This window comes from Danio aesculapii, chromosome 14 (genome assembly GCF_903798145.1).
Source record: "Danio aesculapii chromosome 14, fDanAes4.1, whole genome shotgun sequence".
In the NCBI taxonomy this organism is placed as follows: domain Eukaryota; kingdom Metazoa; phylum Chordata; class Actinopteri; order Cypriniformes; family Danionidae; genus Danio; species Danio aesculapii.
In genome coordinates this window covers 34,663,572-34,683,864 of record NC_079448.1, presented here as the reverse complement: position 1 = coordinate 34,683,864, position 20,293 = coordinate 34,663,572, and the positions used below count along the sequence as shown (strand labels likewise).

General features: G+C 37.1%; 1 protein-coding gene across 4 annotated transcripts in view; it reads left to right on the top strand.

The window, feature by feature from the left end:
• The window catches only part of atp11c (ATPase phospholipid transporting 11C), a 129,280-nt gene that overhangs the window by 54,101 nt on the left and 54,886 nt on the right, over positions 1 to 20,293 (top strand). The window lies entirely within an intron of this gene.

Genomic DNA, 20,293 nt, shown 5'->3' with positions numbered 1-20,293 from the left:
GCCAAACACTAGCAAAGCATTTTAAACCTACATTGCCGAAGCTAAAATTTTTAATGTTAGTTTTTTATTTAATAAAAGTTGTTTAGAAAGATAGAACTAGCCATTACAAAACACACTACCTGACAAAAGTCTTGTCGCCTATCTAAGTTTTAGGAACAACAAATAATAACTTGACTACTAGTTGATCACTTGGTATCAGAAGTGGCTTATATGAAAGGCAAAGGCATCTAGATTACACTTATTTTACCAAAATAAGATATGATCATGCCTTGATTATTAATTATTTAATTAGGACAGTAAGGTCTGACTGTGCTTAGACAAAAGTCTTGTCACTTAACAGAAAAAATGTACAGTATAGAATATAAAGTCACTGTGCAGTGGAAACAGAATTAATATTGTGTGTGACTCCCATGAGCTTGGAGGACTGCATCCATACATCTCTGCAATGACTCAAACAACTTATTAATAACGTTATCTGGAATGGCAAAGAAAGCGTTCTTGCAGGACTCCTAGAGTTCATCAAGATTCTTTGGAATCATCTTCAATGTCTCCTTCTTCATATTTCCTCACACATGCTCTATAAAGTTCATGCCTAGTGACTGGGATGGCCAATCCTGGAGCACTTTGACCTTCTTTGCTTTCAGGAACTTTGATGTGGAGGCTGAATTATGAGAAGGAGTGCCATCCCACTGAAGAATTTGCCCTCTCCTGTGGCTTGTAATGTAATGGGCAGCACAAATGTCTTGATACCTCAGACAGTTGATGTTGCCATCCACTCTGCAGATTTCTCGCATGCCTTCGTTTCAAGTGTAACCCCAAACCATGATTTTCAAAACATGAGTTCAACAAATCATTCATCAGAAAAATCTACCTTCTGTCACTTTTCCAAATGATCAGCTAAAAGTCAAGTTATTATTTGTTGTTCATACAACTGGGATCAATGAGTCACAAGTCTGACTGCTAAAGTAAAAACACTATATACTGTATGTGTATTGGCTTACGCGGATCATGATTATTTAAGCTTCATATAAGTGATATTTAAGCTGTCTGCACAACTTTTAGTAATATAAAAAATAATGAATTAAAATAGAATTAATAAAATGTCAATTAACTTTTTGTAGGTCTGTAAAACTGGGCTAAAAAATGATACTCTGCTGATTAAAGTGTCTAAAAGACAGTTTTTCAGTTTTTAAATCTAAACTTAACTTATTAAAACCGTGTCAGAAATGTGATTGACAACCAAAACAAGCAGAAACATGGTTCATTTGTGAAAAGAAAAACAGTTTGTCATATAGGTCAGCACTATATATCGTTTCAGCATCAATATCGCAATGTGATCATTCGCAATGGTCACATCGCAGTATATGCAATGTTGAGTTTGTTTTTGATGCCTGTGATTGGATATTTATTTTAAAAGCATTCAGGCATAAGAAATTGTAGCATTTCTAACTTTAAGAGTGATTCATTTTACTGAATTAGGTTTATTTTTATTATTAAATTACTTTACCTGATTACTATTAGACTTGGAAAATGATAAAACTCTGTTTATTTCAATTGTATCTTTTTCTTTATTGTATTTGTAGATTGCTTATTAGATTTTTATGGCGATGCACTTCCATGGCAGAAACATTATAACGCTTTCCAAACAGAGATATCAAATTATTTGGTGAAATTGTATTTATATCGCAATAAATATTGCCGAAAGTGCGATGTTACATTTTTCCAATATCGTGCAATCATAGTATGTCATGTATTCTAGCTATACAGAAAAACGTTGGTGTGCTAGTTTCTCGTACTGTAAGTTATGCAAACACATCTGCTATAATCACTCAAGCTGCAAAATATATCTCTTGCAATGTTTTAACGCTTTGTTGTTTATGATAAAAACAATTAGCAAGTGTGGAGAGTTTAGTCAGTGAGCGTAGGCACTCTTCTGCTGTGGCTAATCCAATACCTCTGCGTTCATAAGCTCAACAGAAACGAGTGTGATCAGTTATAATGTGCAGCTCTGCAAAGGAAAGAGTATAAGAAAAGATGCTGAATCTGAGATTTGAGTGTTTACAATTGTAAAAGTAATACTGTGAATTGTCTCTCTTAATTTCTTTTCACAGCATCAGCTATAATAGTTTGATTTAACTCTACAAGAGTATTTTTTTGTCCCTTTATTTTGAATTTGTAGAGCATTATTGTTCATTTTGGTATCTTTCAATCCCTGCTCTTTTCAAACCCTCTGTTTTTTAATGTAAAATTGCAATTGATTCATGAGCTCAGTCTAATTATAGAATGCGATTATCAGCCAATGACTATCTCCAGTTGTTCAATCGGACCATCTCCACACAATAAAGTACTTTAAAGTAGGCTGTTAATATTAGCATAGATATCGCAAAGTGTGTCCACAATAGTCACATCACAGGATATGCAATGTTGAGTTGGGATTATAGTTGATCAACAATTGAGAATACATGAGATGTGTGGAGTCATTGCAAAGTATAACCTACAGAGAATAAATTGTAGAGAATGAGAAAAGAAGATGTTTTTAAGATTATGTCTTAGTCATTGTAGACAGAAGTGGGGGATTTAAATACAGCACATACGGTATGAATCATCATTACTTTATCAAACTTGATGCTTAAAATATCTTACATTTATTTCTTAAGAATTGTATTTGAAGGTATTTTGGCAAAATGTACTGCCAGTCCCATTTCAGCCTGTAGTGCTTTAAGAATATTGCAATGTGTGTGTCCACAGTAGTCGCATCTAGGGATGTAACGATTCATCTGACTCATGATGCAATATGATTCACGATACTAATCTCACGATACACTATTTTGTCATGGTTTTTAATACAAATTTTTAAGACAAATTTAAGGTTAACAAGTGTCCATTAATTTTTTCTGAAATGCTGTACTGTAATGTTTTTTTATTTTATTTTACAAAATAAAATCTTTAAATTGCAATTTTAAAACAAAAAACAAATAAAAAAATGAATAATTCAAACTAAAGATGACTCATTAATACAAACAAACTAAAACTTTGACTGTGCACCTAAATTACAAATTTAGGTAAATTCCAAATCAGAAATGAACAATACAAATTAAAGAAGGCTCTTTAATATAAACTCAAACTGTGACTGTGCTGGGATTTGGCATATATTTTTTGAAAGAAATATCAGAATGTTTATGTTTTCTGGCATAAGCTGAGATCTTTCTACATTTACAATGTCCCCTTCTGATGAAAAAACTCTTTCACTGAGGACTGAGATGGTAGTTTGTGCCTATAAACACACCACCCTCTTCTGTTCAAAACATTTATCGCGATTCGTTCAGCATTTCTATAGATTTGAATTGTCACATATTTTAACCGATTTTCAACCGGCTCACGGTGAATCATTACATCCCTAGTCACATCGCAGCATATGCAATGTTAAGTTGGTATTACAGTTGATCAGAAATTGAGAATACATGAGATTTGTGGAGTCATTGCAGAGTATAAGCATAACAGAGTAAAAAGTTCTCATTTGTATGTGTTTTAAAGGCTTTTCAAGGGAGTGTTTAAGCAGAAATGTAGAATATTAGTAACTTTAATTAAAAATAATTTGACTGAATTATTAACACAATGAAGACCATACAGAATTATTATCATGATTGAATTTCTGTACCTGAATACTGTTTGGCTCTCCGGAAAACCCTAAAGCACTGTTTGTTTAACGTTTTTCTTTGCTCTGTTGTAGTTATTCTTGCTTGCAATTTGTTGCTTATTTTTATACATGATTCACACCCTTACAAAATCACACTAATCTACATTAATTATTTTTTCCCCAAATAGAGATATTCAAGCCATCTGGTGAAATTGTGTTCATGTTGCAATGTATACATTGCAGAAAACCAAAATATTGCAATGTCAGATTTTTCATGATCTGAAATCCAGATCACACTCGATCAGAATCTGATGTTACCTCCCTATATATATATATATATATATATATATATATATATAAATAATCGGGCCAGATCACACTCGATCAGAATCTGATGTTACCTCCCTATATATATAAAAAAATATTATTATTATTATTATTATTTTTTTTTTTTTCATAATTTTTTAACACCTCTATAGTTATGCGGTGGCACAGAGTTAGACTTCTTTCTTGAATTTACACAGAAAAAGCAACGTGTGCGGCATGACATCACCTTGTTGCAGAAGCGCTATTGGTTAAATGACGGCAAAGTAGAACATGGAAGCAGCTTGAAGCGGAAAGTGCGAGTATGTCTGCGTTCTGGAGACATTACAAAGTTGATGACGACAACATTGCCATAGCAAACTGTGAGATATGCAAACTCTGAATTATCTGCCGGGTAATTTTAGTTGAGGTGCTATTTGTTTTTTATTAGACTTTTTTATATTGATGAAGAATTGATATTACTTGATTGTTCAAGCTATCTCACAGAAGTGCTCAGTTTGTTAACAGAGTTGTTGAATGTTAAAATAAGGTGAAATAAAAAAAAAATAAACAAAAAAACAGGAACATGTTGGATCTGTTTTTTTTCGCTCTTCTTTATTCTTTTTTTTAATGTATTATAGAAGTATCTGATCGTGTTTCGGTATCGGTAGATACTCAAAATCAAATGACTCGGACTCAGACTCGAGGGCAAAAAAACCTGATCGGGACATCCCTACATATCGTGCAGCCCTACTTTAAATGCTGACTTTATATTATAAAGCATTAAGTTATCTACAATATAAATAATACATGAGTGCATGCCTCAGTACGCCTCATGTCAGGGCTGGCAAAATTAGTAGCCCGACGTCCTGGGGCTATTATGTTTTTCAGTCAGTCTACCAAAAATGAATCCACCCTGCTCGTCAGACTTTTGTAATGGGAGGAAAAATCTAGCATATTTTAATGCTTTTGCATTCTCTCATAAAAAAGTGTTATGTTTTATGTAATTTTCATTCATCAATGAGACACTATTTAAATTAGCATTTGCACTAACTGGTTTTGTTAAAAACAACAACAACAAAAAAAGCTATAAAGTAAACAATAAATAAAAAACAATAAATATCACATGATTTATTTTCAGGGACAATTAAAATTTTTTAAATGAATAAAGATGTAAAAAAATAGTTAATTTTGTTTATTTTCAAAAATTATATTTGTGCCTAAAATGCCACTCTATTTTTTATTATTCAGTAAGTGTATGTATTTCTTTTTATTTATTAAATAATTTCTTTTTTATTTGGGGACTTGAATTTTTTTGGGGCTAGCAAAAACTGATGAGTGCCTGTCTGAAAGACTACCAGGGATTTAGAAATTTTGCAAGCCCTGCATGTGCATCCATGTTGTGACATGATCTGTGCGTGTGTGTGTGTGTGAGAGGTGTTCCCGGTTCTGGCATGCGTCTGGCATGTCTCCACTAATCCTGCTTTTCTCTGGAGGGGCTCCTCATCCTCTCTGACTAGCTCTCCCCACGCAGCCCACTATTATAACAGCATGAGGGAGACACACACATACACACGCGTGCCTGTCACACAAGACCCGCACTTAAATTACCATCCTCCAAATAGAGGCGCTCCGTTCTCTCCCGAGGCCCATTGCAAACGCACCGTCTCTTCATTCTGCCATTTTTTGTGTGTGTGTGTGTGTGTGTATGTGTGTGTGTTGCTCTCGCCCCCACAGTTTTCCTCATCTCTTTGTTCTCCCCCTTCTCTCCTTCTCCCGGTGCGCCTCTGCAGCACAGCTCTGCTGACGTCAGCAGCCAGGAAGCCCTCTGTAGTTCTTTTGAGCCACAAATAGACACTGACTGATAAAAAAGCTCCAGTGTGCTATAAATAGCGCTGCGTGCCTTTCGCTGGGGTCCTGATGGGAAAAGAGAGATGGGAGGGGAGCAGAGAGGAGAACAGAAGGAGAGGAGGAGTCGAGGGGGATCTCGCTCGCTCACACACACACGCACATTTTGACACACATTCGCCTGGAATGTTCTAAATACCTGTGTGTGAGTGAATGAATGCAGATGAGCTAACAAGCAGTCAGTGTTCAGGGGGGTTGAAGTGTGTGTAACCGTAAAGAGGGCGATAGCGTATAATCTCCAGTTAACATTATAGAGAGAAAGAGAAAAGGAGATGTTTTTTGAGATTGTGTCTTAGTCATTGTAGACAGAGGTGAGGGATTTAGATACAGCACACAAGGTTTGAATCACTCTTGTTTATCAAACTTTTCTTGGATGATGCACAAAATATCTACTTAAAAATTGTAGTTATTTGAAGGCATTTTGGCAAAATGTCTATGCAAGTCCCATTTCAGCCTGTAGTGCTTTTAAAAATGGAGCAGGGTGCATCTGCTGTGGCGTCTAGTGGTCAAAATGAAAGACCCAGATATTAGATTTCATGATCTTAAGTGCTGACCTGGTACCATAACATACCATACCATACTGTACAGTAACACTTTACCATGGACAATTAAACAGAAATGTCCTTGAAACACTGCTACAGTTGTTTGATATGCTAGGGTTGGTGTGATGGAATACAATAGTCAACATTTGAGGTGAATCAAAACCTTTCATCAAAGTTGTCCTAAAACTGTTAAACAGCATCCGTTCTGGTCTGAAGATGATTGAAAATATTTTAAGATTAACTTCAAATGTTGACTACTATCTATATGTATTGCTACCATTGATTAGAATGGCAACCATAATAGATTTTATTCCATGTATACTGTGACATGCAAATAAGTGACTGAGGCTAACTCCCATTCAGTGGTCATACAGAAAAGATATCACATCAGCCATTGAACAAAATATCAATTTATAAAAAACAGTGTTGTGCATCCTTACTACACTACCTGACAAAAGTCTTGTCGCCTGTTAGGCTTGGGCGGTATCCAAATTTTGCTACCGTTAAACCTCCTCCCTATTTGCATTTCGTTGCCTTGTACTTGTACGTGTGTAATGACAATAAAGTTGAATCTATTTTACCTCAGTATATGGTATTACCGTGCATAATTAAAAATCATGATACAGACTGCGCCACCAAACTGTTGGCTTGTGCCGAAACCATTCAGAAACTGAATACCGTATATGCGACCTTCGGTTCGGGGTCACATGTTTGTCTTGTTCGTATTAGAGATCTGCGCGGGGACGCTCTCTCACACACACACACACACACACAAACACACACAAACACACATAAATACGCTCGAGCAATATTGTTAGATCGCGTGCCCGCTCCCGTTCAAATTACACCAGAGTTACCGACTGCTCCCGCACTTTATTCAGAAATTTATTCCCGCACGGCAAGAAATCTGGTCGGCTCCCGCAGTACAGCAGCAGGAATGAAGACCTCTAGTTCGTATTTACCACGTCTCCCTTCTAGTTTGGTCGAAACCGGAAATACTGCCAAACCGCAGAGGTTGTGTTCTTTTTCGAGACCAGGTCATTTGGTGCGCGACTCACCATCTTACCTCACCTCTCTCTCTCTCTCCTCCACACTGTCCCGTGATGACAATCACGCATACGCATTTTTAGGCATTAAATAAAAATATTTATTATTTAATACTTGTCTTCTATTTAAATGCAATGTTTTTTATGATGTTATAACAGTATTGTAACTGACATCGTTGCTATTTTTAGATCTCGCGGTATACCATATTACCGTATTACCGCCCAAACCTATCGTCGATACAAGTTTTAGGAACAACAAATAATAACTAGACTACTAGTTGATCACTTAAGAAGTGGCTTATATGAAAGGCAAAGGCCTTTAGATTACACTTATTTCACCAAAATAAAATATGATCATGACTTGATTTTTTTTTTATTATTTAATTAGGACAGTAAGGTCTGACTTTGCTTAGACGAAAGTCTTGTCACTTAACAGAAATAATGTACAGTATAGAATATAAAGTCATGGTGCAGTGGAAACAGAATTAATATTGTGTTTGACTCCCATGAGCTTGGAGGACTGCATCCATACATCTCTGCAATGACTCAAACAACTTATTAATAACAGCAAAGAAAGTGTTCTTGCAGGACTCCCAGAGTTCATCAAGATTCTTTGGAATCATCTTCAATGCCTCCTCCATCTTACCCCAGACATGCTCAATAATGTTCATCTCTGCTGACTGGGCTGGCCAATACTGGAGCACCTTGACCTTCTTTGCTTGTAGGAACTTTGATGTGGAGGCTGAAGTATAACAAGGAGTGCTATCCTACTGAAGAATTTGCCCTTTCCTGTGGTTTGTAATGTAACGGGCAGCACAAATGTCTAGATACCTCAGGCTGCTGATGTTGCCATCCACTCTCCATATGTCTCGCACACCCCCATACTGAATGTAACCCCAAACCATGATTTTTCCTTAACCAAACTTGACTGATTTCTATAAGAATCTTGGGTCCAGGGTTCCACTAGGTCTTCTGCACTATTTGTGATGATTGGGATGCAGTTCATCTGATGATTCATCCGAAAAATCTACCTTCTGCCACTTATCCAAACGATCAACTAAGTTATTATTTGTTGCTCTTACAATTGGGATCCACGACAAGACTTTTGTTAGGTAGTGCATATTTAGCAAGGTCAAAATAAAAAGGAAAATAGCAATAAAGTTGTCAAGTTCTTTTCATGCTTATTGTATAAAACCTATTTTTTGTTGTTTTTTTCCAGAATACCTACATATTTAATTATTTTATTGTGAAATGTATTGTTTTTGTGAAATAAAATAACTCGTACTGTGAAATTGAATTTAGTTTGTACTGCCCACCTTTATAATACACTTACCATATTTTTCAGAAAATAACTTGATTTTAAGTTTCTCCCAGTGCTTAAAATTAAAACTCAACAAGTGTCAACATTTTTTTTAAAGCATATGAAACTGGGTTATAAGTAGCTGCAGCATGTTTCAGAAAAGTAATGCAATTTGCATTGTGGAAAATGCAGCAGTTTCATATTGTTATTATTTGCATCGTTTTCCTTCTACTATTTTTAATTTTCAGTGTTTGTGACTAGAATAGACTAACAGAACAGTACTGTGACCCACAGGTTTTGGTGATAACATAACTATTAACCGAAACCGTTAATGTTGATACTGTATGTTAAATTTGTTTAAAATTTAACATACAATATTGTGTATTGTTTTTAATTTATTGTAGTTTTTAATTTGTGGTAAATAAAAGCAAAAAATTTTATGATTATTATTACTGAATAACCCTGCCCCTAAAACATATACTACCTGACAAAAGTCTTGTCGTCGATCCCAATTGTAAGAGCAACAAATAATAACTTGACTTTTAGTAGATCATTTGGAAAAGTGGTGGAAGGTCACAAAAAAAAAAAGGTTTTTACGATGAATCATCTGTTGCAAACGGTGAAGAAAATCTATTGGAATCTGTATAGACCTAGGATTCTCATAGAAATCAGTCAAGTTTGGTGAAGGAACAGTCATGGTTTGGGGTTACATTCAGTATGGGGTCGTGTGAGAAGTGTGCAGAGTGGATGGCAACATCAACAGCCTGAAAAATCAAGACATTTGTGCTGCCTATTACATTACAAACCACAGGAGACGGCAAATTCCTCATATATGTATGTGCGCTCCTTTTCATAATCCAGCCTCCTCATCAAAGTTCAAAGCAAAGAAGGTCAAGGTGCTCTAGGATTGGCCAGTCCAGTCAGCAAACATGAACATTATTGTGCATGTCTGGGGTTAGATGAAGGAGGAGGCATTGAAGGTGAATCCAAAGAATCTTGATTGACTCTGAAAGTCCTTCAAGAACACTTTCTTTGCCATTCCAGATGACTTCAAGGCATGATCATATATTATGTAAAATAATATATATATGATCAACTAGAAGTCAAGTTATTATTTATTGTTCCTAAACCTTTGGTCAGGCAGTGTAGGTTGTGAAAATGCTTAATAATTAGTTTGAGGTATTTTTATCTGCAGTATCCATAAATAACCTTTTTAAGACCAAGTGACATGGAGTAATGAACAAACTGAATTGTGATTCCTCAGAGCCACATGTTCACATGCAGCTAATTAAGCAGCGGCGTCTTTTCTCACTGCGATGTGTGTTGGTGTTTAGTGTGTCTGCCTTTGTAAGGTGTTCCTGGGGTAACTGATGTGTTCAGCGCTGGCTTTGGGAATTGGCTCCCTTGAGGCGGCGGGTAAATGAATGGTGTTTTGCGTCTATGTGCTGGAACTAGTGAGGTGGGTCTGGCAGTGATGGGTGGGGGTGTTTTGTGTGAGCGTAAAAACGATGAAGGGGCAGCACTTCATCAGAGAACTGACTGTATTTCATTACAGTCGCTGATGAACTGTATCAGTGCCACTGTCTGTTGCTGAGTGATTCAGGGGAATAAACTCTTATTGCGCGTGTGTGTGTGTGCGCATTAAAAACAGAAAGCACAAAGCAAGCGCAGGACAGGCTGTCCTCAGCACTTATTTGGGCCGTGTCTCTCCTAATATTTTTAATCGAGTGGAAGCTGCAGTGGGCTCCATCTATATAGGCCTTTTATCAATTTATTAAATCAAAAAAATGATGCGAAGGACCGCTGGCTCTCACAACATCCATCACTCGCTGGAGCCACGAGCGCATTAGAGAGCTTTCTGCTGAGCGAATCCCAGACTCAGCCCTGGCTCCTGCAGAGAGAAGGGTCAGTCTCTGAGAGAAAGAAGGAAACGCATCTGACCCGAGGGAAACCAGGGCTAGTGTTCACAGGAGTCTGTCAGTGCTTCATGTGGAGTTTTTTTGTGCTTTTGTTTTATAAAAGTACTCAGGTGCCCTAACATCCTCACCATCAACTGGAGCATGACAAGAGTTTTCAAGTGCTGCGGCAGCCACTAAAACAGGGGTTGCTATGGATAATCTAATACCTCTGATTGGCTGCTGTGTTCAAAAGCTCAAGTCAATATAATGAGAGAAATATTTGGTGTAAGCAAATTAGCATGGCACAGTTGACTTCTTTTGTTGAGGTGTTGTAATTATATAATTGTAGTCAGATACTTTTCAGTTGACTGCAAAAGGATCAGAATACCTTGCACAAAATGCAGATCCTTTTGAAGGCAGCAAGACTAAATGCTGGTTTATACTTCTGCGTGAAGTGATCGGCGTGACCTGTGGCGCAAGCCTTGTGCGTAGCTGTGCATTTATACTTCTGCATGCTGTTTGTGTTGCTCTGCAGTAACACTTCCGAAACACTAGCTGGCAGTAAGTTATGTTATGTTCCTCTGTGTCGAGTTTCTTTGCGGGAAGTAGCTGAAACTTGCTCATTCTGAGGCAGGAACCGGCAGACATGCAACAACTTTAATCATAAGGTAAACACAAAACTAAAGTTTCCATCTGGAGCTCCTTCACGGGACTCGACACTTGTAAACACTTTCTCCATCGGGCTCGCAGCTCTCAGCATCGCCCACACTCGTCACCGCTACCAAGCTGACAAATAAAAGACCTTGCGTAGCGCGTCGTTGCGATGTGTAGTTACAATTTTTGAGAGGTCCGCGTCAGCCAAGGCGAGTGCTTGACACAGAAGTATAAATCAGACTTAATACCCAGACTGATGGCCTGGACCAAACTCGCAACATTCAGTATGACGAAACGAAAAAAATGAACACCTGTGAAATCAATTCTCATATTCCAGCAAATTCTTTAGTGAATCTTCAATTAAAAAAAAAAAAATCTTGCTGAAGTCCCAGTACAGTTCCCGCACCATGTAACTAAAACAAGCTAATTTGGCCAGTGCCACAAGCATGGACCATAGCAGACAGTCTACCCAGTCCCTTTTCAGTTCAAGGCAATAAACGTGCAGAAACGACTTCACGGAATGATGAAAAAGATCTAACGCATCTTGATTTTGTGATTTATATGTGCTAGCTAGACCAATTAGGTTTCATGGCAAGCCAGGGTATCTGCGGGGTCTTAGAATGTCTTAAATCTCAAAAGCTGAATTTTAGGCAAAAAGTCTTAAATCTACTGACATTGTGTTGTAGGTCTTAAACCTTTTTTTTAACAGGTCCTAATTTTCCTTTGTTCATCTATAGCTACCCAATCTGGCCATTAACACTCATACAATCATCAACAATCCCAATTACTTTCCTTACAGTAACATTTGTTTAAAAGTTCTCCATTTATTTACTGCTGAGGATACTGACCTATGTTTTTAATATTAAATTATAATCGTTTCTGATAGGACAAGTGAAAATACTTTCCAGCCTTAACCTTTAGCCTTGAATAAGTCTAAAATTTCATTCATAATAGTCTTAAAAAGTCTTAAATTTAACTTGAAAACTGCAGAAACCCTGGCAAGCTGTTTCAATACCTCTGCAGGTAAAAATCCCTACAGTACCTTCATCAATCCTCCACCTTGGGTATCCCAATAACTTGTTAATTGTTTGATAAATTTCTTTAATACACATTATGTGTTGAATGATTGTAACAATGACGTTTAATTTAGTCAAAAACTGTTTCAACACATATTTTGTAGACGTGATAAAAAACAAGTAATCTTATTATTTACATTGGAAATCCATGCATGAACTTCAGTTGCTAATTTTCCTGTGTGACAGCTTGTATTTGATGTTTTTTCATTCAGATAATGGTTTCTTCTTAATGTGTTTTCAGACATGTAGATTTTGCTGTTGCAAAACTAGGACTTAAACTAAAAAAATTTTAATATTTCTTTTATTTTCTTCCATGAACCATACAAGACGAAGGTGACCCCCCCCTCCCCCACCCCCGGAAAAACATTGCAGATTTTTTTAGGTGAAGTCAAGGTCTATAGTTACTGGCACTTACTTACATACTTACTTACTGACTATTTTTGATGGTTTAGGCTCATTCAAGGAATGGGTCCATCCAGTTTTCTAAAAAGAGACTGTTCAAATCAGTGGACTTAAACACAATTCCTGGAGGGCCACAGCTCTGCATAGTTTAGCTCCAACCACCTCCAACTCACACGTGCTTAATCTCTCATAGGCTGCGTCCGAAACTGCATACTTTCATACCATACAGTACGGTAAAATCAGTATGCGAGCCGAGTAGTATATCCGAATTCATAGAATTCGAAAACCAGTATGTGAGAAGTACCCAGATGACTTGCTACTTCCAGCGAGATTCTGAAGTGCGCATCCCATGCACGCTGCGCTATCCCATGATGCCCCGCGAGAGAATTCATCAATGGGTGAGAAGAGACGCAACTGACGCAGGTAGGTCACGTGATCATGACAAAGTGACGGATGTAGTACGAATTCAATTCATACTTCTCCCATTCATACTGTATAGAACATACTTTTCTAACGGCTGAGTAGTACATTTAAATTCAAATGCAGTACCTATTGAGTGGTAGGCGGTTTCGGACGCAGCCATAGTCTTGAACACCTCGATTAGTTGGATCAGCTGTGTTTGATTAGGGTTGCTGTCCTCTAGCTGCGGTCCTCTAGGAATCCAGTTTGAGACCTATGGTTCAAATGATTTGTTCCTGAACTGGACGTCACTCTAGACCAGGGGTTTTCAAACTCGGTCTTGGAGGGCTGGTGTCCTGCATAGATTAGATCCAACCCCAATCAGACACACCTGGGCTAATCAAGCTCTTAGTAGGCTTGCTAGAAATGTCCTGGTAGGTGTGTTGAGGCAAGATGGTGCTAAACTCTGCAGGACACCAGCCCTCCAGGACCTCCAGGCCAGGAGTTTGGGCACCCCTGCTCTAGACCAGCCACAGGTAATAATTTAGTAAAAAATATTATTTTCTTTCTCATAATATTGCATTTTCTCCTTAAAATATGTTTATTCAAGTCACATGTGAGTAAAAGGGTCCAGTCATTAGTCAGAACTGTTTTCGTTCTTCTGCTTTATTGCTTCATTGTTTGCATTCAAAGTGATACATATAAAAGTAATGTGTAATTAGTTAAAGTTGGAATCAAGGCTTGGCCTGAAAAAGAACTTTTGCAATCCACAAAGAGCAGTTGCACAACATCTCAGGATGAGGCTCTCCTTGGCTTTCAGCTGTGATAACTAATGTGCTCACTCACAGAACTAGACACTCCTGCTTTTTATGTAAGACATTTTCTGTTATGAATTATGATACGGCTTCCTTCACTGGTCCGTTGGGTCAGATAAGTTCCTCACCTCAACTGAACTGTTCATTAAAGGGATAGATCACCCCAAAAATGATCATTTATTTTCCCTCGTGTGGTTTTAAACCTTTGAGTTATTTCTTCTGTTGAATTACGGTTTGAATGCTGGTTGCTGGCACACATCGAATTCTATAGTAGGAAAAAAATACTATGAGTGAAAGTTAGTGGTTGCCAGCTGCCTGTATTTTTCATATAGCTTCTTTCATGTTAAACTGAAGAACGAAACTCAAAAATGGGGCTGCATAATCTTGGAAAATTCTTACATTGTGATATTTTGTTTTTCTGCAATATGTATTGCTGTATGAATACAATTTCACCACATTGCTTAAATAGCTTTATTTGGAAAGAATGCATTCATTTAGACTGATCTGGATGATTCTGTAGAGGAATGAACCATGCATAAACACAATAAATAAATAGAAGCAAAGATAAAAGTGAAATAAACTATGATGTAACTATTGCAAATGTGATATTGATACTGAAACTATTTGGTGCAAGCCTAACCAAGTGAATGGATCGAGACTACTTTGTTTAGCCAGTTGTTTTGTGTGATATCAAGTGTATTTGCCAGCTTTCGATGACTTTTTTTTTGGCAGTTTTTACTAAACCACCATCAACAGAAGCACTGTGTTTTTGTTTGTTTAGCAGATTACACTGTTGAAGTGTTGCCAAGTGTAAGCCATGCTTATTTAATATACCTGCTCTTGTTGACTTAAGCAATTCAGTTTAGGAAGTTAATAAAGAAAGCAGGTGTAAATTTGGTTTGTGTATAAACTGGCTGCATGCATTTAAGTTTATTATGGACTAGATCTTATTTGACCACTTTCATTTTTTTTTGCAAAAAACATGCTCTAAAAAAAAAGCTCTAACATGTCAAAAATCTCATTTTAAAACATATTTACAATACAAGTTTGATAAAGCCTTTAATTCAGTTTTAAAGTCATAAATCTTTTGGTCTAATTACCACACAATAAAAAACATATCTTCAGTCTGATGGACCCAAGGAATATTTGCAATTATTAGACAGAGCGACAAAGTTTTTTTTCCCCGCAGTAGGTGTCAGAGAGAACTGCAGCTTTCTAGAGCTCTGTTTATGTCTTTTTTGGCCCATTTCCACTGAGAGGTACTTACTTAATGTTCATTACTAACCTTTCATATATGAACACGATTTGATTATAACTGCAGATCAATGATAGCCCACTGTAACGTCTGCAATTAAATAAAATAAATAAATTAACGCAACATATATGAACACATACAGCCCCTTACAGTATCCGGTATGATACCAATTACAGAAAAACCACACACCGCATACATTTAGTCCTTATTTGGCTTCAAAAACAACACGCAACATATAGCCCAGTCAGTGCAAACCTCTCATCTGTATCTTTAATCTTCACCAACACATGTAACCTCTTGTGGCAGTTTGTTCATGGTTTAGGCTGGTGAAAGAATCATTTGCTGCTTTGTTTTTTTCCGGCTACTCCTTAGTTTTTCCGCGCTTCCCTCTCACGTTTGTCCATTTTCCGAAATGATCGGATGTCAGAAGCACTTCAATAATCATGCACAAGTTATTATCATCAGCTCAAGAACTTCGTTATTTCAAATATAGACACACACACAAGCGATCGCGAGCTCTCTGGAGAAAGTGAAACCGTTTGCCATAAACTGGACACGGCAGATTTTGTTCTTCTTGGCTGTACATCAAGACAGTTTGTTTGAGCTCGGGTCCACCATGGCTTGCTATTATATGCATATAGTATGCGATGTAATGTCTCGGTTTTTTTGTTTTCATTCTGCTTTATGTATATGCATGAGTGACATTTCAGTGTAAACCAATAGCGCTCAGCTGTGTGTCTAGCTCCGCCTTTTGGTACCCTTTTGCTAGGTACCCTTTGCAAAGGGTACCCAAAAAGTGGCATGGTACAGTTTGCTTTTAGGTGCATTTTGACAGTGGAAACGGCCATAAAAGTGTACCGTACCGTGCTACTCAGTGAAAACGGGCCATTTTTAAGTGGCAGTGGTACTGTAGCCACGTTCGCTTTAACGTTGATTGAACAGATAATTAATAACTGTTCAAAGAACATTTCAATCGTCTTATACCGGAGACCCAAAAACATGATGGTTTTGCAATTCTACCATGAAAAAAAATCTCACAGATGACACTGCATAAAATGCTTCTCTTACTTAGTTTTTTGGTCTTGTCTTCTAGTCCAAATATCAAAATTTTCTAGACAAGCAAAACATATTTTCTTGTTTTGAGAAATAATATGCTAAAAATAAGGGAGATTTTTCTTTAAAACAAGCAAAACAATCTGCCAATGGGGTAAGCAAAATAATCTTATGTCAAAAGGAAAAACTGGATTATTTTGCTTACCCCATTTGCAGATTATTTAGCATTTATTGCAGTGGAGCATGAGTGAAGACTGCTAGTTGATTTCGTGAAATAGAAATGAAAATATATGAAAAAAAACTCTCTGAGCTGCTAGACTAAAAAAAACTGCTAGACTAGTCTTATTCCTATGAATTAACAAAAACACAAGAAACAGGACGCACAATGTTTCTATTAAGATTTATTTACATTTTATCAATGACTAGTCTAGCTTAGGCTAGTTTTCATGTCAGACAAATCGATTAGCAGTCTTCATGCTCATCAGTGAGATTTTTAATGGTGGAAATTTCATTATTTAAAAAAAGTCTTAAATTTAACTTGTGAAACTCTGTAGACACCATGTAAACTATGAATTGACATAAATACATTAAAATAAAATAAATGAGAATAAATAGATCAAAAAACTGAAGAAGGGCATTCTGAAAACATCATCTTTTATGTGCTGCATAAGTGGTCCAGGTTCAGGTAGAATTGACATTTTTGATTTGTGTTAGCAGGAAAAGCCCTCTTTCTTTCCTTCCACTTTCTGTTCCTGACGGCGCCGCCGCTAAACAGCTGTCAACAGACACCTGGCGACTGAGAGCTGTTTAACGCATCATCAGACAATACTGAAAGATCTGAGAACATGCATGCACAGCACACACACACATGATGCTCATTTCTCACCATGTTGCATGGGGTTTAAGCATAATTCGAAGGCCAGGATTTAAAGATGCCGGAGTGAATTTGTTTTTATCTGCGAGCTGGAATTTGTAGCTGTTAAGTAAGATTGTGTGTGGCATGAAGAGGGGGAAGTTGCACGATTGGCCGGATTGCAAAGCACTTTAGATGACGTCTAAAATTAAATGTGTGTGGACATTTCAGATTGGTTGTTTGGGATTATTTGGTCTCAGACTGGGCTGATGGCTGAGAGCACTTTGTGGTGTTTGTGTGTGTGTGTGATCAGGATGATGGGGATTATTAGCTGTGAGCTGAAATGCTGCTGGTTTGAGATGGGCTTTCACCTTCTGAAGTCCTGCCGGCTTTACACTCTCTCCCCACAGGAAGTTTGGCACCAATGCACAACACACGCCATCTTTTTTTTTTCCTGCAGTGAAGATGCCATTCCTCACTGTGGCGTCTACGTGTGTGTTTGTTTTTTTGCACTAGCCTCTTTCAGCCAGACCCTGCTGAGTTCCTCTGTGTGTGTGTGTGTGAGGGAGATGCAGTGTGTTTTGTTTTGGCAGAAACCAAATGGTCACACCTCTGTGATCTTGACTTAACAACCCATCCTATTTGTCTGTTCGACAAACAGCATACAGAAACAGAGAGTGCGTATAAATACACCCAGTGGTTTGTACCCTCTAGTGTGTGACAGTTAGACAGGTGTTTGTGGCATTTGGATCATGCATGATATCACTGGTTAAGATGTGACACGTGGTTTTCCTGTTCATTTGCTGCTTTTGGCGGGGTTTCCTTAGTATCCGTTTTGGTTAACACTTCTGATCAGGTAGATGAAAATATATGTTCATAGAAGGTGGAAACCAGTTCAGCTGTCACACAAACAGCAAAAAATAAAGGCTTTACTCACACTAGGCTATAAAACCACCCGTTTGACCTCCATTTCCTGGGCGCGGTTTAGTTGGATGACACTGGCCCAGTTGGAAGAGGTGTGCCACACCACGGTTCTGTTGGGTTTTGGCGCGTTACACTTGCAGTTTGAGTGCAAAGGGTGCCTGAGTGAAAAAACTAAAGACACAATGTCACTTTTAAGGGATGGTTTCATATGGATTTATTAATCATTCTTATTTTTCAATGAATGTGAACCGTCATAGTTTATTTAAGATGCCCACTGCACATCAGCTTCCACCTTCAGCAAACCAAGGTTATAATAGTTTTGGATTTTTCATTAGTTTTTATTTCATTTTGACTTTTTTGTTTTCGAATTCAGTTAGTTTTAATTAGTTTTAGAGGTAGATTTACTTGTTTTGATTAGTTTTTATATTTTGAAATGGCTTAGTTTTAGTTTAGTTTTTATTAGTTTCAGTTTCAGCATTAGTTTTATTTTTTATTTATTTATTTTTTTTTATAAATTAGGATATTGTTGGGTGCAAGATACAAAATTATCAGAATATTGTATAATAACTCAACCAGAGGTGTATTTTTTGAATCCTGTATTCAGAGGACACATGACCACTTCCATCTACCCATCCTCAAATTCAAATACAACAGTCCACAAGATAGCAGCCTTCAATATGTGTGCAAGGCTGCTTCTGGGGTTAGATACACAGTAGTGATGGAAAGTTTTGATCTTTTCCATGAACCAGATCTTTTGTGACAATCCACCTATGTTTGGACTCAACATAACAATAATATGTAGTCAGAAATCATAATTTCAGTCTGTTAAAACATCAGCATGATCTGAAAAGTTTATTACAATTACATTTTGCAATCCAACTGAAGCACAATTCACTTATTTTAACTCCGTTCCGACTTTCTGTTGTGAAATAAACTTGCGTTTCTTCACCAGATTTTACCCGCGCTGCAGTTGTTCAAGTTTAGTTCAGTCACAGCAGGCTGTCATGTAATGTTTGTGTTCGGTTCACTGAATCACACATGTGCATTATTATTAGTTCACCCGTTCTCAAATCCGATCTCTGTGTACTGTTCTAATAACCGAATAACTCTGGAAATTGGTTTATTTCGAGTCAGAGGGGACTATCAGGCATGTCAAAAAGTCTTTGTGGATAAGTGCTTACTGGAGACGCAAATCATTTTAAATAATTCAGTTCGATTTGGTGAACTAATTCAACCGGTTCACTTAGAAAATCCTGTTGAAAAGAATAATTTTTTGCCGATCACTGATACAGAAATAAACCCATTATTGGATTTAAATAATACTTTTAAGTGTCCGCTCAGGTCGTATTTAATTCTGTCACCGTGCTGCTGTCATGTCCAGTTGGTTTTGTCACATGAGCCATAGACCCAGACTCAGATGTGCCATACGGCTCAAACACCTGACATCGCAAAGTAAATAGATTTACTTCTAAAAACTTTATGTATTAAATACATTTACAAAGACACAAACGAAGTACCTTTTTGCTACAATTTTAATTAGTTTCAGTTAGTTTTGTATGAACACATAAGCTGGATAAGTTGGCGGATCATTCCGCTGTAGCGACCCCGGATTAATAAAGGGACTAAGCCGAAAAGAAAAGGAATATATGAATGAATGAATGAACACAATACAGTTTCAGTCAGTTCTAGTTTTTTAAAAAGCTCTCGTTTTCATTTTCATTTCATTTAACGAAAATGTTTTATCAATTCTAGTTTTTGTTTTTTCATTAGTTTTCGTTAACTATAACCTTTCAGCAAACCTCTTAATGCGTGCACCATGATGACTTTCATGCAAAGTTATTATAGTTAACGAAAACGAACAAAAAAATGAAAATAAAAATTTTAAATCATTGTCGTTACCTGAAATAAAAATAAAAATGAGAGTTTAAAAAAAAAAAAAACTAGAACTAACTGAAACTGTATTGTGTACAGACAAAACTAACTGAAACTAGCTAAAATTATAGCAAAAACCTCCTTCGTTTTCGTATTTGTAAATGTATTTAATACAAGATCTTACTGTAAGCCGTTTGAAAGTAAATCTAATTCACGCTGCAGGTGTTTGAACCGTCCGGCACCTGGTTTGAACCGTCCGGTAATCCTGCTGCCATCGAGCCGGTTCTCCTCCACTCAGTCATCGCTGTTGCTCCTGTGACAAAAACAAGAAGTGGACATGACAGCAGCACGATGAC